General features: G+C 41.3%; 1 protein-coding gene across 4 annotated transcripts in view; it reads left to right on the plus strand.

Annotated features, from left to right (window-relative positions):
• The window catches only part of ELMO1 (engulfment and cell motility 1), a 421,610-nt gene that overhangs the window by 316,563 nt on the left and 79,208 nt on the right, over positions 1 to 25,839 (plus strand). The window lies entirely within an intron of this gene.

Consider the following 25,839-nt stretch of genomic DNA (forward strand, 5'->3'; position numbering starts at 1 on the left):
CACAGAGAGTTCCCTCCTTTCCTCAGGAGGGGGCATACATTGGAACTTGATTCTCCTGTCTCTTGTGACTCGTCAGTTTAGCTCCTGTTAAGTAGATGCTGCACAGTTAGAGTCAGTGGGGGAAATTCATCAGTCAGTTGAAGTCAGTGGAGTTACACCAGCCATGAATTTGACCCATCCTTATTTCTATTTGATCAGGTACTTCTCATTGGACTGAGAGCTTTGCTGCTCAAAGCTCTTGGGTGACTCTCACAGTGCGCAGTTCATTTATCTGGGTCACATTGGAGAATTTTCCTTTGTGGCTATATCTGGCCATGCTCTTTGGGAGTTATCATAACCAACCCTAATGTAAATGCAGAATGAAGTTGCTTCTAGGTCCATTTTCAGCATGGTGTGTGCACGTGGGGAGTTAAGCACACAATTTCCTTTCCCGATGCTAAGAACTAAGATCTAACGTGCTACACTGCTGCCTGAAAATTTCATCCCAAGAGTCTCCTTTTCAGACACTGCTAAACTGAACAGTTTTTCTCTCTAGATATTTCCTCACATATTGTGCCAGGCAGAGGTACTGTACAAGACTCATTCCTTCCGTGCAAGGAATAGAGCAGGAGTGACCAAACTTACTGGCCCTCTGAGACACATACGACAATCTTCAGAAGTTTGAGAGGCACAAGGCACACCTGTTGGGAGCCGGGGGTTGAAACGTCAGCCCTGCTCCTGCTGAAGCCGGAGCCCTGGCAGATGCACGACGCAGGGCTGAAGCCCCAAGACCCCCTCCTCGCTGGGCAGAAGCCCTGAGACACACCTCCCCACTGGGCAGAAGCCCCTACTGCACCATCCCACTGCAAGGCAGAGGTCCTGAGCTTCCCCTGCCCCCCACAGTCTGGTAGGTGGAGAATGAGGGGAGTGGGGGGGAATGGGGGGCTCAACGAGCCGCATTTTAATGGTAAAAGAGCCACAGTTTGTCCGCTCCTGAAATAGAGCCTGGTTAGGATGTTATGGCTGGAAAAGGAATTTGTGTGTGTGATTTTTCAAGAACTCTCTGATTAAAAATGATTTTTTTTTAAATATAGAATGTAGGATTCCATTATATTACTACAGTCAAAATGTCTCTTAATGAAAGGTGGAGTTGGCTCTTCTAATTATTTGTGAACATTTAACACAATTCATTGCTAATTCCAGAAGACCATAGGTTAAGTTTGAATTCTTGCTGTTTGTGATCACTACAGTATTGGTCACTGCTTTCTACATTTACCAGTGATCCTTGGGGCATCTTTTATTAAAATAGTGTCCCCAGATATTCTGTGACAGTTTCACTACAAAGTCACTTTCCTGGTCTTTGCAAAGAAGAGAGATGATATGTTTGCAACCATTGTCTATTACTGGGAAATTTCCCCTCAGTGCTAAATGGCACGAAGTGATGAAAACTAAATCCTGGAAAGGAGATAATAGTGTATCTGCTATTGCTACTAGGCAGCTTATTCATCACTAAAAACATCACCACAGATGATAGCCTAAGCAGAGAGAGGTGCCCACTCGCAATCTTAGAGGTGGTCCCTCTGTGTCAGGGCTGAGACACATTGGAAGCACAGTTGCCAACTTTCATGTGGTAAATAAGCACCCCGACTTTAACAATAAGCCAAAAATCAAGCTAGTCCCATTTAAAAACAAGGCCAAAACAAGCCAATCCCTAAGAACCCCAACACTCTACGTGACTAGATTCCCCCGGCATGCAGTCTGGGATGTGGTGGGCCAGCTGTGCACCCCGACTCTCTCTCCTGCTTGCCCCTTACCCCTGCTTGCTCCCCCTCCCCCCTTGCCCCGCTTGCTGGGAGTCGGTCAAAAAAAAGAACGAACAAGCTACAAGCCAAACAAGCTACAAGCCAAAAACTAGCCAACAAGCAACTCTCAAGCCAATTAAGCCAAAAACAAGCCCAATTTCTGCGTTTTTTTTCACAGGTTTGGCATGTCTGATTGGAAGGACAGCTGGGTGTAGTGCCCGGAGTTTACCTCTCTGTGCTGTAATTTCCAGAGCTGTCCTTCTGACCACCTTTCACAGGCACTGAAATACACACTTAAATTCCATAAAACAAAGCTTTCTACTTTCTGCTGTCTTAAGACTGATAATATTTGTGTTAGAGAGAAATATATTGTAAGGTTATTATAATGCTAAGACGTTATCTGAATTCTTGCTAATGCTTCACAAATGTAGTTCAAACAGAATATAAATGTGTCTAGTTCAGTCACTATCATTAACCAAATACTATTTGACTGACAGAATTCCTATATCTCCTATAACCTTGTTTGAAGGGATTTGTTTACTTGTCTATCCCGATACATTAGCAGATAAAAGGAAGGGGTGGGGAGAGAGAGCCTTTAATTGCTAAGCTTTGGGTAGTGGATCATAACAGTCTATCTTATGACTTCAACCCACTGTGGTGGCTGAGTTAGAAAAATCAGTGCTGCAATTTAAGACACATTTTGAAGTAGATTTTTGGCCTTATGGTATACAGAACAGTTGTTTACAGTCAGTAGAGGCATGCTGCATATTAGACTCTAAGCAAACAATGTCAGAGTCACAGACAATAAGGATTCCAGCAACAGAAGAGCAGGTGGACTTCACTAAGGATTGTGGCATGTTGGCAGCAATCAGGACATATAGTGCTGAAGGATGCCATCTTGGGGTAGCTTTAATTTCCTGGGTAGACTTGGAAAACACTGTTCAGTGGGCTCCCGTGTCTTTTAAAAAATGCTTTCAGTGGAGCTACACCAGTTTCCACCAGCTGTGAATCTGGCCCACATTTTTTGCTTACATTTTTCTTGGGAGATAAGCTGTAAGACCTTATTGCAAAGACCTTTAATTGTTTCCCCTTTCCTGCAGCAAGAAGAACACAGTAAAATACATACAAAACCAAATGGAGTAGACGTACAGTAAATTGCTCCTAGCTGTTGACTTGACACAACTTGCTTTCAGATATGTGCATTTACTGTGTTAACTATTTCTCTGTGGTTCGTAGTACACTTGGAGAGCCTCATTTACATAACATTAATCTTTACTGGGCAAATACAGCAGAAGGCTAGAAGGGATGCTTCCTTTAACAGAGAAACAGTAGAGCAGATGGCTGCAGGTTTTACACAGTTTCTGTATATTTTTACACAGTTACAGATATTTAATTGGAGTATTTCATTTTTCCCTGGAACATAACTCTCATTTCACTTCAGTGGAAACACTGTAGCCATTGCCAACCCAGGTGAACTGTTCACTGCATTGATGCTAAAACCACCAGTGTCATCCTTTTGCATACCTCATGTTTATTTTCACCCTATTAATCAAATAAATTGACACAGCTTGTTTGTAAAGCCAAATTCCATTTGCCAGGTAGTAGTGGGAAAGATAAAATCACAGATTACCTTGAATAAAACTGCCATGGATGATAACCTCAAATCAAAGCAGGTTCTATTTTTGTTTACTGTTGTGGTAAAAATTAAGTTTTTAAGGAAAAGTTAATTTAAGTTTAAAAAAAAAAAAGAGAGAGAGAGGACCTTAGAAGACCTGTCCAAATTCAAATACTGCCCAATAACAGAGAGATTCCTCTTCTCCTTTCTTTCCAAACACGCAAGTACACCTTGTATAGTGTTTGCACACAGGTGCAAGTGTACACACGCACACACGGAGAAGTAGTCAGCACAGAATGAAAATGGAACAGCAAGAAAACAAAAGATTGAATCACCAAAGCCCATTGATTAGCTTGACGCCCATTTTGTTCAGCATTTTGCAGCATTAATCTAGAAAACGTCTATGCTTCACAAAAGTTTTCTGAACAATAGGAACTGTCAACTCTGGCAGATTTTACAGAGCTGCCATTGTTCCTGCATTGTCTTAAAGCTCTAGGTGACATGCAAAAAGATTTTTGGCAGTTGTTCAGGAATGGTCTAGTCACGTGTTCCTTACCTCACATATGTCATTTGCAATTAGAGTGCAGCTTAGCATAGAACTTTAGAAGCACGCTTAACCATCCCAGTGTTTTAATTTTATTGTATCCACTTAATTTTTTTTCTGAAAAGATCACTTTTGACTGTTCTCAATTACAAAGATCTTAAACCCTGACGGTTTAAAAGCAAGCCTGACAATACAAACGGGAATGATTTGGAATTGTGTAGTATAAACATCCATGTTCGAGTTCTAGTTGGGTCACCCACTTTCTCTCTTACAGCTAGGGCCTGATTCCCATCTGACACAGGTTTTACAGTGGTGTAAATTCATCAATTTCAGTTGAACCACTTCTCATTTATACCACCATGAGAACAGAAGTGGGTTCTTTGAGGGTTTGGGAAGGTTAGGGAGGCTGCAAAAACAATTCATCTATCTCCTCCTTGTAAGACTCATCCAGAATGACCCCAATAACCACTACCAGGTCTGTTTGATTATGCCCATATCTAGTGGACAGTCAACTTGGTACCTTCTTTTCGATCAACATAAAAATGCCTTCAGTGCTGTGTGGTGGCCTAACTGATCCATGGTCATCTTAGAAGAGTGCAGAGACTTCCCTGGGCCTTCCTCAATAAGCATACCATGCATCTGATCCTTTAAAAAATGTACTTACGATGGGAAGGCAAAGAATATCTCCACAGAGTCAGCCCCACTCCCTTTGGCATCCCACTAATTCACAAAGAGATTTGGCCAGTTAATCCCAGCTGCTGACACATCAAACACCAACATTTAAAAAAAATCACCCAAAAGCCCATCCCAAACCCCATTCACATGAGAGAGAGAGAGAGAATGTATGGAGTCAGATTCTTGGTACAAAAAGAAAAACGCTATTTTCCCCTCACCTCCTGCAATGATCCAGAAACACCAAAAACCAAACCACAGCCCCTTCTAAATAATAATAAGAATCAATAAATGAATAATATACGAAATAATAAAAAAGCCACTGCCATCCACAAAATGCATCTTCCAACATATAACATTCTCCTCTTCCCGTCCTCACAACCAGCACTGGCATTCTTGAAGGGACTATGATGGACAGCAGCAGGCATCACTAGCATACAGCGGAGCCTTAAATGTTAGAGCTTCCCTATCCTGTCCTGAGGTTCCCAGAGGCTACGATGGATGGCAGCAAAGAGAAGGTGTCAGTGTATAGAACAGTCTTAGTGTAATAGGTACCCCCCGTCAACTGGAAATGCTGCTCTTTGGTGGGGAGGGGACAACAGTAGTAACAGCATCAAGCAGAGTAGCCATCTTTATATTAGTTCCCCCTCTCCCGGAAGTGATGTCAGGACATTGGGTAACTGTCTGGGAGCTTCCATCTGCTTTCCTTGCTGATGTGGCAGCATGTTTGCAGTGTCTGTAGGGGAGGGGGGTGATTCTGGGGACCTACAGCTTTCCTCACCAATATCAATCCTCTTCTCTGCTCTATTTTCCACCATCTAGTGCCCTCCCTCCTTTCCCGGAGGGGCTATGCCTACAGTTGGCAAATACTGCCATAGCTGGCAAAGCAGCAGCAATCGTCCCCTTGTATGAGAGGAAGTGTGATTTATCAGTGAGGACAGTAGCCTAAAATACAGGAGACCTAGGCTGAAGAACCTTTTCTAGTAATGGGGGTCATATAAGTATATAGTAAGTATAAGTGTAAGTCATATAAGTACCTGAGATAGACTGATAGCATTATTTCCCTTTTTACAACACTTCCGAGTGCAGTATATACATTCACTTATAATAAAGATTCAGTTATCCCCCCCAAATAATGAGGCCCATGACTTTCATTTAGAAAAGCAAAGTGACAGATAAGCAGTAGTCCTGGGTGCCAGTAACCTGCAGAGTTTATAAGCTCAGTGGGAGAGCTTGTAAACTCTGCAAGAGAAAGCCCTTTTCCTGCAGACTTTACAGTATGAACTCTGGCAGGCTCATCCATTTTATGAATTCAGTGCATAAAGTGTAATACCTATAAAAAAATGCCAAAGTCAACCATACGGTGGACACAACATATGTGACTTTCAGATAATCAAGAACTTTGGTTAGCTTGGATTTGGAAAGTCAAGGCTCTACTGTACTGTGCTAATTCAATCTTGTACTGTGATAAAAAGAAGATTAATATTAGTTCAGTGTCAAATTAATGTGTCAAACAATGTACTTTGAATCTGAATTGGTGGACTGCATTTGTCAGTGCTATTGTTGTAGTGAAAAAAGTGCTCATTGTATAGCTAGGAACCACAGTCTAGTCGTCTTCATTTCTTTTTGTACTTTAGTTGCCTCATAATGTGAAACATCACGCTGAGAAAAGCTTTTACAGGTATATGTTTCAAGATCCACCTCCTAAAGCACGTTTGATGCCACACAAAAGGTTTTTCAAGGGAGGTTTTCGAATATAAATAACCTTGCAGCCTGACCTATGGATCCACTTCCAATTTGCACTTCAGAAAAGGTTTCTACCCAGACACCATTACGACTGATAAAGAGAAAATTAGAAACCATGCCTGTAGCAGTGCCATTTTATCCTGGCACCCACGGTAATGAATGGCTAAAAGTGGGGGAGATGGTGAAAAGATTTGAATGGATTCACACTTATAAAAAGAATACATCCACGGATGCTAAGAATTAATGGAATAGCTTCAGGGTAAGATACAGCTGATGTGACAGTGTTTCTTTCTTAGCCTCACCAAGGTAAAAAAAATGAAAGGTTTTAGATATTCTTCGAAATTTTACTGTGATAACACTCTGATGCTATCTTTGGGCTGGATCATTGATTTGTGATCTAACCTACAGTAAAGAGAGTCACAGTCTTCCCCCACCTCCCACCCCCACCTCCCACAGTTTCCCTGCTGCTCTGGGCAGGTAGTGACCTGTGATGGGTCTATACCAGTCACAGCGCATGCTTCCTAAAGCACCGATGTAACTAAACCACTGCACGCATTTGAGGATGGAGTCGAGGCTCCATCCGCTCCCAACCTTTCTTGCCCACCTGTGTGAGAGGGGGACAAAGCAACACTGCAGAGCTTGCTTATCCCAATGTGTAGGAAGTTAAGTTTATACTCAAGGGAGTATAAACTGGGTGACTGGTGCAACAAAATGGCAGATTAAATTCAATGCGGATAAATGCAAAGTAATGCACATTGGAAAACATAATCCCAACTATACATATAAAATGATGGGGTCTAAATTAGCTGTTACCATTTAAGAAAGAGATCTTGGAGTCGTGGATTGTTCTCTGAAAACATCCACTCAATGTGCAGTGGCAGTCAAAAAAGCTAACAGAATGTTAGGAATCATTAAGAAAGGGATAGATAATAAGACGGAAAATATCATATTGCCTCTATATAAATCCATGGTACGTCCACATCTTGAATACTGTGTGCAGAAGTGGTTGCCCCATCGTAAAAAAGATATCATGGAATTTGAAAAGGTACAGAAAAGAGAAAAAAAAATAATTAGGGATATGGAATGGCTTCTGTATGAGGAGAGATTAATAAGACTGGGACTTTTCATCCTGGAAAAGGGATGACTAAAGGGGGGGGGGATATGATAGAGGTCTATAAAATCATGAGTGGTGTGTAGAAAGTAAATAAGGAAGTGTTATTTACTCCTCTTCATAACAGAAGAACTAGGGGGTCACCAAATGAAATTAATAGGCAGTAGGTTTAAAATGCACAAAAGGAAGTGTTTCTTCACACACTGCACAGTCAACCTATGGAACTCTTTGCCAGAGGATGTTGTCAAGGCCAAGATTATAACAGGGTTCAAAAAAGAACTAGATACATTGATAAAGGATAGGTCCATCAATGACTAATTGCCAGGATGGGCAAGGATGGTGTCCCTAGCTTCTGTTTGCCAGAACCTGGAATGGGCGACAGAGGATGGATCACTTGATGGTTATCTGTTCTGTTCATTCCCTCTGAAGCACTTGGCATCGGCCACTGTTGGAAGACAGGATACTGGGCTAGAAGGACCTTTGTCTGACCCAGTATGGTCATTCTTGTGTTGTTCTATAAATGTGTGTAATATGCCCCCCTTACACCCACACCACAATCTAGCTCTTTGGTTTTGGTTTCAGTATCCTTTAGCAGGCAGTGAGATAGTATGAAGGAGGAAGCAATGTGCGCTATAGATACTATCCCAAATATTTTCAGAGGGGAACGTACTGCAATTTTAGTCATCTAGGGCAAAATTCTCTCCCCAGCATCTAGCTTGAGTTAACTTGGGGAACACAGTGGGTGAAAGAATCTTCTCCCACTGGCCACAGGGCACAAGCAAAGCTACTCCTTGGCCAGTCCTCCAATTTAATGAGTAGAGTAGCCTCTGTGGCACTCACTTTGCCCTCTGGCAGGGAAGAAAGAGATTTACTGACCTCACCTCTGGCTCTGCCCCTTTACATGAGAGGCTCCTTTCCCCTATTATCAGTGAAGTGGATTGGCTACAAAGAAGGTTCTCCACATCCACAGAGAAGAGACCAACATTTTCCCCTTAGTTTTTGCTACTTCATTGTCTGGTCAAACTGCCAGTGATGCACCCAACTAAGGTAGCCAACAGTCCTGGAGTCTCCAGGAATTAAAGATTAATTTTAAATTAAAGATTATGTCATGTGATGAAACTTCCAGGAATATGACCAAACAAACTTGGCAGCCCTACACGATGTATGTTATGCCCATAAACTCCCACCCTTCTATGCAAATGGCTGTTCTTTCACACAGATAAGGTAAGCAGACATGCACAAACACAGTTTGAGCCAGAAGTTCCAATTTGCATGCATAGGTACAGTGATTTTTGGTACAGTGAGAGGCTCTGTCATATGTAGAAGTTTGGCCCAGGATTTTTCTATCTTTAAATGCCATAGTAAACCATTTTTAGATAGCTATTTAGTAGAACTTTGCAAAACTCTCTGGATTCCATTCATAGTAGTTGTGCAAATGTTTTCTTCTGTTTTGATTCTTATTGGCTGTCACTCTCTGAGTCTTCCTTTTGAGTTCCAGGTTTGATTTAACCTAAAAACCCAAAGGGCAACAACATGGTGTGAGATAAGTGTGTTCTTAATGTAGGTCCCCTCTACAGCTGAAACCAGTGGAATTGTGCTGGTTTCTAATTGAATAGCCTGGTCATAGGTGGAACTTAAGGTTGATGAAATAATTGATTCTCACATGTTGCACAAACGTATAAATCACCCCAAATTTGCTTGCAAGATTACAATTATTTGAGAGCTGTGGGCCTGATCTGTAGTATTGCTCAGACAAAATTCTCACTGATGCTAGTAACAGTTTTGCCTGAATAAGGATCAGGCCCTGTGAATTTAATGACTATGATTTTTTAATATATTTATGCAATAAGCCAAAGACTTTTAAATAGAAATTTCTTCACTGGAGCAAATATCAGGCAGTGTAGTGGTACAAACCTGAGCACCAGCACTTTGTCACTGATTTTGTAAGACAAACAAATTGCTGGTTGTATGGCAGCTTTTAGGATTACAGAGCATGTGCTGTGAGGCCTGACCCCAGGAGGAAATATTCACTTTTTTAAATACTGTTTGGCAATATAGAGTATTGGCTAGTAGATAAGACTCATTTTTCTCAGTAGGAGAAATGTATGATGATTTGCATCCTGAAAAATATAAGAAAGCACCAGAGTTACTTATATACTTTTAAATTTAAACACTAAGGATTTGCTGCTATGTGTCCCAGAAGTTAATCTGAGCTTTGATTTAGAAGGATTATTGAACTAAAGATCCCAGAGGTGGTTGTTCTTTGTTGTAGGGTTGAGCTGTATAATTCTTGTGATTGTAGAATTGCATAAATTTCATCATGACCTTCTCTTGCATATGCAGACACCTGGAGCTGAATTCTGACCCTTTTTGATCATGTACTTGTATTCTAGCCACCACAAGTGCCTGTATAACTTCAGCGCAAATTACTTGTGTCCAAGGCACAGGTACTCTGGTAAGGGGAGAGTGTGTAGGGGATCAGGGTGTATACTGTGTCTCCTGATAGTAAAGATCCAAGTGGAACATTTCTGTGCAGCTGGTGCTGCAGCGGATCAGTGAAGGGTGAGTGCTGTAGGTTTTCTGGGAGCTAGGCCCAGATCACAACATTTGTGCTTTGCAGCACAATCTTTGTAGCAGACTTCGGTGCTTACACACATCAGAGTCGGATTATGGATTCTGGAGTTGCCTAAACAAAACAAAAATCCCAGAAAGAAATGCTGGCCCCATTGAAGTCAATAGCAAAGCTCCCATTGACGTCAGTGGAGACTGGATTTCACCCACAATCTTTAGCGAAGGCATTTTGTCCTGTGGAGGAAAACAGACAGCTGGGTGCCGAATGTCAAACTGCACTTTCTGTTAAAGCAAAAGGAAAACTCTGAGGCGCTCACCGTGAGTCAGTGGTTAAAAAAAGCAATAATTCTGGTATATAATGAATGAGCAGAGCTCTTGCTGAAAGCCTGTACCTGAACTCCTCTGATCTCCAGCCTGTACTAGTAGAGTAGTTTGAGGTTTTTGTTCTTTGAATCAACTGGTACAAATAATGATCACTAAAGCAAAGCCTCAAAGGCCTAGGGACATTTTTTTAAAAAATCTTTCCGCCATTTTTAACACCACTCTGACTGAACCAGTGGTCGTGTAACCCCCTGATAAGTGTGTGTTCCAGGTGCCCCATCTGTGCCCACTTGTATAGCAGATCATGAGGCTGTTATGAGCCCAGTTATGGAGCACTGGCTTTTGAGCTCCAGCAACAGGCAGTTCATGCTTTTAGCTCTGGAGATCACCGGTTCTAACTGAACTCTGGTGTGTAGGCCGAGATGACAGCCATCACATTAACAACGTTAATAGCTTTTGTGTGGACATTTTTAGTCAATGGTTTCACTGTGCAGTGTTTAATGGATTAGAGAATACCACAAAAGAGACACAGATGTGTCAAAATAAAGTTAATATTGGATAAATCAGCTTTCATTTTTATCTAGGAACTGCTTACTTAGTGCCAGATTCTATGATCTCTACTTGTGCTAAGTAGTATTTACTCACACGAACAGTCTTATTGATCTCAAGGGGATTCCCCCCATGGGGAAGTGCTAGCCCAGGGGTCGGCAACCTTTCAGAAGTGGTGCGCCGAGTCTTCATTTATTCACTCTAATTTAAGATTTTGCGTTCCAGTAATACATTTTAACATTTTTAGAAGGTCTCTTTCTATAAGTCTATAATATATAACTAAATTATTGTTGTATGTAAAGCAAATAAGGTTTTTAAAATGTTTAAGAAGCTTCATTTAAAATTAAATTAAAATGCAGAGCCCCCCAGACCGGTGGCCAGGACCCGGGCAGTGTGGGTGCCACTGAAAATCAGCTCGTGTGCCGCCTTTGGCACGCGTGCCATAGGTTGCCTATCCCTGTGCTAGCCGATATGAAAAAGGGTTGCGGAACCAAGCCTTTAAGCAAAGTAGGTAAGGTACCTTTGAAAGGAAGAGCAGCACGTGGGACAGAAGCTGCTTTTACTGTAGCTTTAAAATGTCCAACTCTATTGTAGAAGTCTGTGAAAATGATCTATCATGCTTCACAAGAGGGAAGAGGGCAATCAAGGTATTTGGATTTGTAAGTCTAGATAAGGAAAAAAGGGCATTTATTAAATGCAATCTAAATGCTATAAATAATCTGTTAATACTGTACATTTTATTTTGCCCTACAAATGCATGGTTATCATTGGAAATGCAAACTTCTCCAAAATGTATATATCTCTATCTTTACAGGTTATTTTTTTATCAAACCTTGCCTTTGCAAACTTAAACAAGGCGGTCATTTTTCTAATCTACAGTATCTTTTTTTAAAAGCATCTTTTGAAAAGAACTCAGTTAAAATGAGCGTAAAATACAGCCAAAAATATAAATAAAATGATAAAAAATACAGTTTCCACACAGGACCTTTTACCAGCCATTCAACTCATTTTATTTCCCTGCTAAAAATAGTACAGAGTTCTGAAGATTTTTTCTTATACAAAGTTTATGTTGTACGTTTAAAAAGAAAAGAAGAAGGAACAGAACACATTTCTGCTACTTGATGTACATTTTTCAGGGTAGATAGACATGGTGAGCAAAGTGTGTTTGACTGTCTGACAACAGCACTTCAGCCCTTGTTGTAATTCAGAACATTTAACCACCGATTTACAAGCACAATAATCCAAACCCCCTGTGGTCAGTGGTGTATGTCTCATCAAGAGCCAACACTGTTCTTCATGGTCTTTAAATAGAGAGTAGTTTAACCTGGCACCTAGTAGAGTGTTGGGCTTTTGAAATGACTAGTACCTAGGCTGGTGGTAAAGCGAATGTGTTGCACCGTGTATAATAGACTGCAGTTTGGAAGTAATCATAGGGATTTGCTCTTGAAGGTTTTCCACTGACTTCCAGTAGGCACTGCATCTCAGGTTGTAGTTTTGTTTTTTGTTTTTGCTTTTTGGTGAAATAACGGTGCTTAAGAAAGAAGAGGATGGAAATATAACAGGGAAGAAGAGATCTGTCAGCATGAAAAATTGTAGACCTTTGAGGTTTCTGCACTTCCAACCTTTTTTTCCTACCTAATGGTAGTAGCTGATGTAGTAATGGATGCTGTTCATTGGTAAGCGTGAAGTACACCGTTACATTTAGAACCTGACAGCTTTATCTTTCTGGAACATGCACATTGCTTGCCAATCTACAACTGAAACAATTAGCTAGAAAACATAAAGCAGCTTCATAAAAATGTAATTATTCTCCAGCTAAAAGATACATTTATAGAATTTGTTTAAAGAGAGAAAAAGGGTGAACAAATCTCCAAGTACTTAGTTGCTTAACCAGATCTTTTGGGCTATATTTTAAGGTCTTAAAACATTGACTTATATAACATTAAACTCATTTAAGAATGTAAAATAAAAGATTAGCTCCTGCTTTGATGAACCAGACTGCTGCTGTATAGGAGAAGGAAAAGCAGAGAGAGGCTGTTACTGCAGGCACCCACTGATTCTATTAAAGACAGCTACTGAAGGGAGACATTCAAGCTAATCTAAGCTTACATAGGTCTTTGGTTATTCTTAGTTATGAGCCATTCTACTGTTCTCATATGCTCCCTTGACCCTTTTGCAGCTGTTTCTCAGGGCCAAATTCATCCCTGGTTCAACTCCAACTCCACTGAAGAGAATGAAGTTATCCCAGATAAAAATTTAGCCCTCAGAGCCTGATCCCGAGACGTGCTGAGCTTCCACAATTCCTTTTGTCTTTTGACATATGTGTCTAATAAAAATGTACTGCTTCCATAGTGTGGACCCACAATCTGCTTGTCTCAGAATAGTGGAGTTTCAGGTGCTCTGCACTTCTTAGCTTCTCCACACTGGAGCACGGGTATGTCAGAAATGGCTGCAAATGAGCACTGAGCCCCTTATTACCCCCTTTGCCTCTGCCAGTGGACAGCACATTGCTCTGGTGGATCTTGCCCGGGGATGAGAATCTCAGTTTCCTACCCATATGATCAGCTGGATTGTTTTGGCTTCTTTGGGGGTTTTTCATTGCTCATTGTTTAGTCCCTTTGAAGTTACGTTTTTTGCCAACGTTTAGACTTCGCCAGGGAGAAGAATGTTGTCTGATGTAGGGGTGGAGCTGAGGAGGCATTAAACTATGTGATTTAGAAGTCTCCCTTGTAGGAAATGTTGAAATGCCACATGCAATTTTCTGCATTTTAGATTTCAAAGCATTCAGAACAAAAGGGCCTAGGTTCTGATACATTTACTTACACTTAGTAGTAGCACCTTTGTCCACAAGTAATGCCATTGACTTCTCGGTGGCTGTGTGTGGAATAAGGTACTATTTATTCAACATGAGTAAGGATGTCAGAATCTGGCCCACAGTAACCCTAGTTCTCTGAAAATCTCTACTAAAATAACCTCCTTCATCAAACTTTCCATAAAACAATGCACACCCTTATTATATCTCCCTTGGATTTCTTCCTCCTCATATTACCCTTTCCTCTTCTTTCTCTTTCCTTTTCCTGCACCTCCTTCATCTGTTTGTTGGTGTAACCGTTTGATTATTCGGCCAACCTATAGTATCCATGTCTTTAAAAAGCAGTAGACTATGAAATGTGCTGTCAAAGGCTTTATTAATGTCTAATATGTTTTCCATGGATTCAGGAGAATCTTGATTTATTTAAATAATTGTCTTTTCTTTTTTATTGGAACACTTGGCCAAGTCTGTAATCATTCAACATTCTGTTTCTGATTTAGAGTAAACAGATGAGTAGTATATTTGGGGTGTTGAACCCTCTCTTGCCAATCTGCAGGTCTAAACCAGCTTCATTCTAGAAAAGAAAAAAAATGATCTGGGAAGTGTTTTGTTAAGTGCACTTCTCATTATTACTCATATTATAGTAACCAAGCAAGTAATAATAGAGGCTGCAACTGAGATCAGAGACTCATTTTGCCAGGCACTGTGCAAACACATAATTCCTGCCGCAAAGAGCTCACCATCTAAATAAGTCCAATCGATAAAGGGTGGAAGAAAGGAAGTATTATTCCCATCTGTAAAAATGGGGACCTGAGGCAAAGAAGGATTCAGTGACTTGCCACAAGTTAATCCAAGAAGAATGTGGCAGAGTCAGAATTTTGGACCCACACCCGCTAAGCCTCAATGCAGTGAATTAACCACAGGACCATCCTTCCTCCCAATTGCTTTTGGCATCTTGAGAGAGAGCCGCTCGGGCCACATCTGGAATAAGGTCCTTGCTCAGATTTTAACTCGACCCTTATTGAAACAATGAACGTTGGCCATATTGTGCCATCTGTTTTTAAGCAGGATTTTGATGCGAATTTGGTTTTCAAATGTATGGCTTGATATGGTCCTTGAGTATGAACTTTGGAACTTGGCCTCTGGTTTTGAATTAATCCAGATATTAGAGCATAAGCCATACCTCTGTGGTGTCTCAGTCACCCCAGTACTGTAGGACGTGGTTTCAAATTGTTACCACTCTGGCCCAAATATTACTCACCAGCATTCAGATTGTTCTAAGCCCCCATTTTAGCAGAAAAAAATAATTCACAGTATGCAAACTGAAAATGCTAGGAAAGGTTAAAATGTGCCAGGCCCACATTAGCATCTGTTGTCCCAGTAAAGTGGGTCATTTGCTACTGAACAATTTTGAGAGGAGTCCAGTAACAAAAATGTTCAAATCCTTAAGGTCTAGATTCACGCCAGATAACTTGGGCTCTAGTCCAGGACTGTCTTTTACTCACCGTCAGTGCATAGTGTAGCTCCTCATTACCATCACTATGACTTTATCCAGGGGTGAAAGTAAGTTAGAAGACTGACCCATACGCTGTAGTCCTGAGCAGGGGGGCCTGGCCTCAACCGGAAGAGGTGTGGCCTTAACCGGAAGAGGCATGGCCTTAAACCCCAGGGCTTCGGCAGCAGGGCTCCGGTGGGATTTAAAGGCCCGGGGCAGTAGTGGCAACGGCGGCTGCAGTTCCGGGGCCTTTTAAATCCCTGCCGGAGCCCCGCCGCCACTACCCCAGGGCTTTAAATTGCCGTCTGGGAAAGCCGGTCCTGGTACAGCGCACCGGCTCTTACCAGTATCCATACCGGGGCTACCGGCTTACTTTCACCTCTGACTTTATCTCTTCGCTTCGGGGATTGTACTTCCTGCCACCATCTCTGACATCATTAGCTGTCTTAATGTCTGTGATCCTGCTTCACCAGCAAAGTCTGCTCGGAATGGTGCTTGATTTTGTTTTCTGAGGCAGCAGGAGCAAACGTCGGCTGTGCCCTCCTAGCACAGAAAGGGACCAATTCTATCCACCTGGCATGAGAGTGGAATCCACTAATAGTGAATTCAAATGCAGCAAAATTCTGTTAAGTGGTGTGAAAGTCCCAGTTCTGCTTACAGAGATCCTTCTGATTAGAAAGAAATTGTTCTGTTATTAAAAGAAAGTTTGATTGTACTCTCTAAAGAGAGTGAGTGAGTTAAGAAACCTAGGAAGGTAGAAACTGGGAAGCTATGTGGGTGAATTGAGGGCATCTTCTTTCATAAACACTCGTTGGTCCACATAACGTGCTCTGCAGCAGATCTGCAGATAGTAAGAATTGATTCATCCACAGATGCCTAGAACAGGAGACTAGAGAGATGGCAGGGAGGAAAAGGGTTTCGTGTGCTCTATAATTTTTGTGCTAGAAACACCATCGTTCATAATTCGACATCTATTCTTTGTTACGAGAGGCATGTACTGACATGCCACATCCCCACTTCACACACAGATAAAAGTCATGTACACAGTTCCATTAATTTGAAAAGTGGCTTTCTTGTGAGCTCTCTAACATCTATCCTGGGGCAATTTATAGAGACCTTTTGTAAGAGCAGAAAATACTCTGTTGTGGCTTTGACGTGCTTTTTAAACAATATTCAATAGCAATCCAAAACCATTCCACAGGAGTGGGTCCCTTCTGAGGAGAAAATTATGTAGTGTGGGAGAGAAGTATCCTTGTTTCACCTCGCCTTCTTTCCCTCCCCACTAAGCATTGGTCTAAGTAAAATAATTTATTATGATTAATATGAAAACAAAAACAAAGAACTCTCCTGAAAGACCTGATTGTGGTTTTCTATTGTCCCTGTTTACTGGTTACCTCCTGTCATTTACATAAATCTTACACTGCAATATTTATAATGTCCTACTTACATTAGTATTTGCTCCAGAGGTCACTGACTTGACAGTCACTTCATCTTTTATTCTTTGAACTGTTTATGGAAAAATGCTGCTTTTGCTCCTTAATGCTTCATTGATCTTAAACCCTCCCCGTCTTAATCTAGCCACAGTCTGTGAGCTCACTGTAATATGTGAAGACTGTGAACAGGTGATCCTGCAGAATGCTTACCTTCAGGCATTTGATAGCTCCTTTGAATTTGAAAGTGAAATCGTTTCTCAAAAAGAAAAGGGGGACTTGTGGCACCTTAGAGACTAACCAATTTATTTGAGCATAAGCTTTCATGAGCTACAGCTCACTTCATCGGATGCATTCAGTGGAAAATACAGTGGGGAGATTTATAGACACAGAGAACATGAAACAATGGGTGTTACCATACACGCTGTAACAAGAGTGATTACTTAAGGTGAGCTATTACCAGCAGGAGAGCGGGGGGAAGGAACCTTTTGTAGTGATAATCAAGGTGGGCCATTTCCAGTATTTGACAAGAACGTCTGAGGAATAGTGGGGGGTGAACGGGGGGAATAAACATAGGGAAATAGTTTACTTTGTGTAATGACCCATCCACTCCCCGTCTCTATTCAAGCCTAAGTTAATTGTATCCAGTTTGCAAATTAATTCAGCAGTCTCTCGTTGGAGTCTGTTTTTGAAGTTTTTTTGTTGAAGAATTGCAACTTTTAGGTCTGTAATCGAGTGACCAAAGAGATTGAAGTGTTCTCCAACTGGTTTTTGAATGTTATAATTCTTGATGTCTGATTTTTGACGTCTGATTTGTGTCCATTTATTCTTTTACGTAGAGACTGTCCGGTTTGACCAATGTACATGGCAGAGGGGCATTGCTGGCACATGTTGGCATATATCACATTGGTGGATGTGCAGGTGAACGAGCCTCTGATAGTGTGGCTGATGTGATTAGGCCCTATGATGGTGTCCCCTGAATAGAAACGTGGGCACAGTTGGCAACGGGCTTTGTTGCAAGGATAGGTTCCTGGGTTAGTGGTTCTGTTGTGTGGTGTGTGGTTGCTGGTGAGTATTTGCTTCAGGTTGGGGGGCTGTCTGTAAGCAAGGACTGGCCTGTCTCCCAAGATCTGTGAGAGTGATGGGTCGTCCTTCAGGATAGGTTGTAGATCCTTGATGATCTTGGAGAGGTTTTAGTTGGGGGCTGAAGGTGATGGCTAGTGGCGTTCTGTTATTTTCTTTGTTAGGCCTGTCCTGTAGTAGGTGACTTCTGGGTACTCTTCTGGCTCTGTCAATCTGTTTCTTCACTTCAGCAGGTGGCTATTGTAATTGTAAGAATGCTGATAGAGATCTTGTAGGTGTTTGTCTCTGTCTGAGGGGTTGAAGCAAATGCGGTTGTATCATAGAGCTTGGCTGTAGACAATGGATTGTGTGGTGTGGTCTGGATGAAAGCTCGAGGCATGTAGGTAGGAATAGCGGTCAGTAGGTTTCCAGTATAGGGTGGTGTTTGTGTGACCATAGCTTATTAGCACCATAGTGTCCACGAAGTGGTTCTCTTGTGTGGACTGGTCCAGGCTGAGGTTGATGGTGGGATGGAAATTGTTCAAATCATGGTGGAATTCCTCAAGGGCTTCTTTTCCATGGGTCCAGATGATGAAGATGTCATCAATGTAGCGCAAGTAGAGTAGGGGCATTAGGGGACGAGAGCTAAGGAAGCGTTGTTCTAAGTCAGCCATAAAAATGTTGGCATACTGTGGGGCCATGCGGGTACCCATAACAGTGCTGCTGATTTGAAGGTATACATTGTCCCCAAGTGTGAAATAGTTATGGGTGAGGATAAAGTCACAAAGTTCAGCCACCAGGTTTGCCATGACATTATCAGGGGTACCGTTCCTGACTGCTTGTAGTCCATCTTTGTGTGGAATGTTGGTGTAGAGGGCTTCTACATTCATAGTGGCCAGAATGATGTTTTCTAGAAGATCACCGGTGGATGTAGTTTCCTCAGGAAGTCAGTGGTGTCTCAAAGATAGCTGGGAGTGCTGGTAGCATTGGGCCTGAGGAGGGAGTCTACATAGCCAGACAATCCTGCTGTCAGGGTGCCAATGCCTGAGATGCTGGGGCGTCCAGGATTTCCAGGTTTATGGATCTTGGGTAGCAGATAGAATACCTCAGGTCGGGGTTCCAGGGGTGTGTCTGTGCGGATTTGTTCTTGTGCTTTTTCAGGGAGTTTCTTGAGCAAATGGTGTAGTTTCTTTTGGTAACCCTCAGTGGGATCAGAAGGTAATGGCTTGTAGAAACTCGTGTTGGAGAGTTGCCTAGCAGCCTCTTGTTCATATTCCAACCTATTCATGATGACGACGGCACCTCCTTTGTCAGCTCTTTTGATTATGATGTCAGAGTTGTTTCTGAGGCTGTGGATGGCATTGTGTTCCGCACGGCTGAGGTTATGGGGCAAGTGATGCTGCTTTTCCACAATTTCAGCCCGTGCACGTCGGCAGAAGCACTCTATGTAGAAGTCCAGTCTGTTTTTTCGACCTTCAGGAGGAATCCACCCAGAATCCTTCTTTTTGTAGTCTTGGTAGGAAGGTCTCTGTGGGTTAGTATGTTGTTCAGAGGTTTGTTGGAAATATACCTTGAGTCGGAGACGTCGAAAATAGGATTCTAGGTCACCACAGAACTGTATCATGTTCGTGGGGGTGGAGGGGCAGAAGGAGAGGCCCCGAGATAGGACAGATTCTTCTGCTGGGCTAAGAGTAACGTTGGAGAGATTAACAATATTGCTGGGTGGGTTTAGGGAACCACTGTTGTGGCCCCTTGTGGCATGTAGTAGTTTAGATAGTTTAGTGTCCTTTTTCTTTTGTAGAGAACTGGAACTGATTTTAAAACCTTAGCTACTACAGCACTGACGACAGCATTTATGCTGTATATAAGTGGAAACATAACGTAATCAAAAGTAAACTGTTGCATACTGTTTGCCATTTATAATCTTCATCTCTGATTTACAAAAAAAAGGGAAAAAAAATTAAGGGAATTCAGAGAGCACAAAAGGCTCTGGGAAATGAAGTCCTTTGGATATCCACGGAGCAGACAGTACAGGCAACATCCAAGCAAGCTTCGCTGCCCCATCAGTTTGTCTCAATCCTGACCTTAATGGGCTACTTACAGGGATGAGATATTAGTTCCTTCTCCATGTCCACCTAGTCCTAGGTCTTGTTGCTGGAGCTGCTTGCTCAGGGGACAGTTGTGTGGTTTTGTGATGTAGACCCTATATGCTAGGAACTGGACTGAGATCACCAATTCATTTCACTCCTGCAACTTAACAACTGTAGATTTTGCTTAAGGGCAAACGTGAAATAGTTTCCCAAGAAAGTTTCCCGTCTGCTTATGCAGAAGATAATGGCTGTATCCATGGCAGTAACAGTACCAGCCAGATTTTCAGCAGAGCAACCTCTCCTAGTTTTCACATAAAATCTCAGCCTGGCCTTGGCAGGGGAATGCCATGGAACTGCTGCTGCAGAAACAAGAAGACTGAATTAGACTCTTCAACTTTGACAGCTCTTTAACTTCACAGCAATGTTGGAGGATCCCAAAGGCCCCATGGAAGGCAGATGCACTCGTACTGTACAATTAATATAACCAGCCCTTAGGGGGAGGGGACATATTTTAAAAATGCAACAGTATTTTCTCTAGAAAAAAGTCTACTATTGACATATAAAGCAGCAAGGTAAATGGCAAAGATGGATTGCAAAATTTGACAGTTCCGACAGGTAAATATTGGCTTTGCGCAAACAAGTTTCTATAAATAACCCGTCTGCTCCAGAAACTCCACAGATGGCAGCAGGGCTGCTGGGGGTGTTGATTTACCCGGTGTGCTCAGTGTAGAAAAGCACAGCTGTCAGCTTTGCTGTTCTTCTTGTTCTGAACGTTACTGCAGCTCCTGCTGAGAGCTACGTGCCTGTTCACCATTTTTCTTTGGCAAGTGGCGATGGAGATTAAGAACATGAAAGATGAAATTGGAAGGGGAAAAACAAGACAAAAAGACTAATAATAAATGAGCATGTGCAACTCTGTTTTCTTTAGGCCAGGAGCCTGGCAGAGCCTATCGACTCTACCTAATCTACATGGGGTAATTTGAAGGAGCCTATCCCTGTGGTACGCAAGAGTCCAAGCCACCGAGACATGAAGGGGGCAAGAAAAAAAGCATGAGGAAATCCAAAGGCTTTTGTAAAATAATAGGGAGAGGCTGGATTTTGGGGGTAGGGAAACTTAGTTTTCCACTATAGTCCTTGCCCACACGTGCAAACTCCGTCCACAATCCCACAGTAGCTGGATATGACCTAGAAAAGAACAGCAGTAAAATAGGCCTAACATTTAAACTGTCAGCATTAGGTTTAATGCAGTGTAGTTGTAGCCATGTCAATCGCAGGATATTAGAGAGACAAGGTGGGTGAGATAATATCTTCTATTGGAACAATTTCTGTAGGTGAGAGACACGAGCTCTGTGTGGCTTGAAAGCTTTATCAGAAGTTGGTCTGATAAAAGATCATTAGGATTTTGCAGGACAGTCTGAATTTCTTGTTCAGCTGTGACTTCAAGGTCAGACATTCTACCACCAGACTATCAATGTAAGCTTTTCTTTGCAGACATAACAATCGGAAACATTTTTTTAAAGGGACCATAAAGTTAAAAATCTCATCTCCCTGAATGTGTTTTAGTAACTGACACCCAATATTACTCTCATTGAAAGATTTGTTTGAAATCATTTTTCAAGTTTGTTTACTTTGTGCATTTCAGCAATTTGTGTATACTCAGTTTCACAATTTCTCCTGCAGTCAGTTAAGCTTCAGTACAGTAAAACACATAAGCACTAGCTAAAGTTTAAACATGTGAGTAGTTCTGTTGTCTTCAGTCAGACTACTTCCTGTATTTTAAATTAAGCACGTGTTTAAATGCTTTGCTGGATGGAGACTTATATTAGTTTCTCCTGTTGTTTTAGTGGGTCTTTCACACACAGAGAAAAATAGTTTTAACATAGAAAAAGATAAATCAATGGTACATCCTTACTTTAAATTTTGAGTTTGCTTTTCATCCCTCTATCTCAAATAGTCCTAGTAAAAATAGAAATGGTAAAATCAGAAAGAATTAGTCATCTGGGGAATTGGAGAGAGCTTTCTATATGAGGAGAGACTGAAAAGACTGGACTATGGAAATAGCTTAGTATGCAAAGAGATTAGTAAGATATTTAAAAGTAGTTGACATTTCTATGAGTAAGGATAGCATCTGCGGTTAAACTAGTTAATCCTCCTGTGCCAAGACACAATTTCATTAAGAGATATCAAGAAGAAATTTCTATGCAATCTATGATAACAAGCTACTGGACTAAAGGACCATTGCTATTCATTTCCTGGCAGACTTTTCCTATGTTCTACTGATTTTCAGTTTTCTGTACAGTAAATAGGTAACAGGAATTCTTACATTTATCTTTTAAGAAAAAGTTATTTTTATTTCATCCAAAGCTGCTCTTTCTCATCATGGTATGTCAGACTGCCCAACAATAAAATAACATTCATCTGTCTTTATACCCAAGCAATACCTTCTTTCTAGCCCACTTCCTGTTGGTTTGCTCATGCTTGTTAAAACATCATGTCTTCCAAAGTTTCCTCAGCTCAGACAGCACATCTGACAGCTTCTGTGGCTAGTTAGATGCTGTGATGGCCATAAACTTTGAAATGACTCAAGTACGATGAACCGAAGATAAAAATAAATATTTATTTTTAGTCTAGATGTATCATATTGTTCCTGAAAACATCTCAATTGGTTTCTTCAAATATTTCTCTCACACTGTATAAATACATTATTTTAACGTAACCTAGATAATCACGAGCCATCCTGGAAGTCAAACTCTCCTCTCTCTCCCTCTCTAAATCTCACTTCTTCTGTAACAAGCTTCTTCAGAGGGATAAAATACCAGCCTGTGTCTCCTCAGAGACAAAAGAAAAATGCATCTTGTGAAAATATAACACAATGTGATGCCATTAATAATGGTTTCTTTCTAACTAGGGGCTTATTGACTGAAGTTCCAGCGCACTAATATTTTCCTCCCAATCTAGTTTCAAGTAGCACTCACAGTATTTAATTTTAAAACAAGGTGGAAGATGATTTTACATAGTGACATAAGATTGAGCGAGATTTCTACCCTTGCTTGGTATTTTTACTGTATTGGTTACTCTGTTTTTGTTTTTGTTTTTGAATCTAAATTGGAGGTGGGAGGGACACATTTTCAAAGAAAGCAAGCTCAAACTCCTCACAACAATGGGTTAAATTTTCAGGCTTCTGTAAATAGTAATAGCTCCATTGTTGGATCTGTTAAGGATCTGCCTTAATGAATGTATGCATGGATAAAATGTAGGGTTGGACATCATCTTCTGTTTAGGAAATAAGAGAAAATGAGTTTGTGATCCTTACTAGATATTCGTCCGCAATACAAAACCATTGCAGTTGGACACAACATGATTAGCACTCTCAGGAGAAATTTGGGATTGCAACAGTAGACCTGATACAGGCTAGTACTGAGGTGCCTTGGCAACACTGTGCAGGAAAAAATCAGAGGGTAAGATGGGAAATTGTTCTTCTGTCTCGTGAATACTTGCCTGTGGAATCTTAAGAGAACTGTCTCCTATCCATTTCAACATGTATGTTAAACCCCCAATGTGAGATCATGAATCATCATAGACTTCAGTGCCAACAGGATACAGATTAGTCACCTTTCCTCCTTCATCTTCATGCCAAAAAACCATTACCCAGCTTTCTCAGTGCCTGAGTGAATTTAAGCACACAGATGAAGAATAGTTTGTTGAAACTTAATCCAGAAAAATCAGAGGCAGTGATTGTGGGAAGAGGTAATTGTTGTGAAGAACTAGCCAAACCCTGGCATTGTTCTGAGTTGAGACCATCTATTCTACCGTCATCAAAGCAGTCCTCCTGGATTATTTGAGGATCTGGACACCCAAATGTTATCAGTAGGTAGAAGTGACTTCTGCCATCCAAAGTGTTTGGTGTAGTCCTGACCACTGTGATCTGTATTTGTGTTACTTCCAAACCTGACGACTGCAAAATATTGTGGCTGGGGATAAAAGTGAATGACACAAATAATCTCCAGATGGTACAGGATGCAGCAGCCATCTTCCAGCTAACACAGGATTGTGAGAACTCATAACCCTGTTGCTCGACTCACTGAACTGTAACTTCCTGTCTATTGCTAAATCCAGTTTATGGTCCTTGTCCTGATCTTTAAGACCATTGATGGGGCTGGGGCTCCAGCTTTCCCAGGGACTGGATGCTTTTCATGATCCTCTCCATAAACTTATCAATCTCATTCTTGAAGCTGGTCAGGTTTTTTTGTCCTCACTGTTCCCCTTGGAGGGCTGTTCCAGAATTTCAGTCATCTGATGGTTAGAAACTGTTGTCTAATTTCCAGCCTAAACTTATTGAAGGTCAGTTTATACCACTTTGTTCTTGTGTCCACATTGGCACTTAACTTAAATAACTCCTCTCCCTGCCTGGTATTTATCCCTCTGATGTATTTATAGAGAGAAATAATATCTCCCCTCAGCCTTCTTTTGGTTAGGTTAAACAAGCCAAGCTCTTTGAGTCTTTACTCATAAAGTATGTTTTCTACTCCTCTGATCATCCTAGTAGCCCTTCTCTGCACCTGTTCTAGTTTGAATCCATCTTTCTTAAACATAGGGGACCAGAATTGCACACAGTATTCAAGATGAGGTCTCACCAGTGCCTTGTATAATGGTACTAACACTTCCCAGTCTATACTGGAAATACTTCACCTGATGCATCCTAGGACTGCATTACCCTTTTTCATGGGCACATCACACTGGCAGCTCATAGTCATCCTGTGATCAACCAATACTCCCAAGTCTTTCTCCTCCCGTGACTTCCATCACTTCCATCCAACATATAAGTCCCCATCTTGTAGCAGAGATTCTTGTTGCTAGTCCCTAAGTGCACTTTTAATTTTCATCCCATTTCTATTACTCCAGTTTTCAAGGTCATCCAGATCTTCTTGTATGATATTCTGGTCCTCCTCCATATTGGCAATTCCTCCCAACTTTGTGTCATCTGCAAATTTTATTAGCACACTCCCACTTTTTGTGCCAAGGTCATAGAATCATAGAGTATCAGACCTGGAAGGGACCTCTGGAGGTCATCTAGTCCAACCCCCTGCCCAGAGCAGGACCAATCCCCAACTAAATCATCCCAGCCACGGCTTTGTCAAGCCTGACCTTAAAAACGTCAAAGGAAGGGGATTCCACCGCCTCCCTAGGTAACGCATTCCAGTCATTAATAAAAATGTTAAATAAAATAGGTCCCAAGACCAATCCCTGAGAAACTCTACTAGTAACCTCCCTCCAGCTTGACAGTTCATCTTTCGGCATGACCCACTGTAATCTTCCCTTTAACCAGGTCTTTATCTACCTTTCAGTTCTGATATTAATCCCCATCTTCTCCAATTTAACTAATAATTTCCCATGTGGAACGGTATTAAATGCCTTACTGAAATCCCGGTAGATTAGAGCTGCTGCATTTCCTTTGTCTAAAAAAATCAGTTATCTCCTCAAACCTTTTGTAAAACCATGTTGTATTTTATCCCAAACTCTGCAATTAATTCACATATAGCAATAAAGTAAACTGTATACATATGACTGTGTTTCTGCAATGAAATTCTAGAAGAGATAGAAGACACTATGTTTCTTTATCCTTCTAGCCTCATTTGCATTGGACAAGTGTATGCCAAATAAAAGATATTACTTCACCCACCTTGTTTCTGAAACATAAAAAAATCATTTTCCAGCTCCAGAGAAGTGAGAGCTCATCTCCCAATTCTGCAGTTACAGTGCCCATGGCAACATATTTAATAAGTACACAGGCTGAATATTGATTAACCTAGGAAGACATTAACTTACTGTAACACACAGCTAGTTTAGAACAAACATTTCTAATGTTAGGACAAACATTATGCACTCAACTTCCCAAGGAAATAATGTGAAGAATACCCAGGACAGTTGGTAGTACATACATATTTGGAACCAGCAATGCCCTGTTTCCATTGGGGTAATAAGCTACTTTCATTACCAAACAATGGCTCAAATTTGTATTTTGTAAAAATGGTGAGTTTGA

Source organism: Caretta caretta, chromosome 2 (genome assembly GCF_965140235.1).
Source record: "Caretta caretta isolate rCarCar2 chromosome 2, rCarCar1.hap1, whole genome shotgun sequence".
Taxonomy (NCBI): domain Eukaryota; kingdom Metazoa; phylum Chordata; order Testudines; family Cheloniidae; genus Caretta; species Caretta caretta.